A 392-nucleotide genomic window follows, 5' to 3' on the forward strand; every position below is an offset into this window, starting at 1 on the left:
TAATATTGTGACTAACGATTGTGGTATTAATCAATTTTGTAATGACATTATACCAAAACACTTTTTACGTTATACTAGAATCCTTTTAAGACCGTGCAATTGATAAACAATAATGAACAAGAAGAAGAAGCCAATAACGGTCGAAGCTGGATCACAGTGCTTATTATAATTGTGTGAATTTGACATACTGCGTTTGTAATCCCTCCAAAATTCGCGACGCTGATAGTTTTTCAGCACTGACGCATACATACTTACTGCCGCAGTAATGTCACATTATAGTTAAATTGACAAGCAATTTAACAATTTTGATGCTTATAGCATCTTATGGATCTTAATAATATGTTGAAAGACATATATTAAAATTTAACGATGTGATGTTAAAGTAATAATGA

This window comes from Cyphomyrmex costatus, unplaced genomic scaffold, assembly GCF_001594065.2.
Source record: "Cyphomyrmex costatus isolate MS0001 unplaced genomic scaffold, Ccosl1.0 scaffold96, whole genome shotgun sequence".
Classification (NCBI taxonomy): Eukaryota; Metazoa; Arthropoda; class Insecta; order Hymenoptera; family Formicidae; genus Cyphomyrmex; species Cyphomyrmex costatus.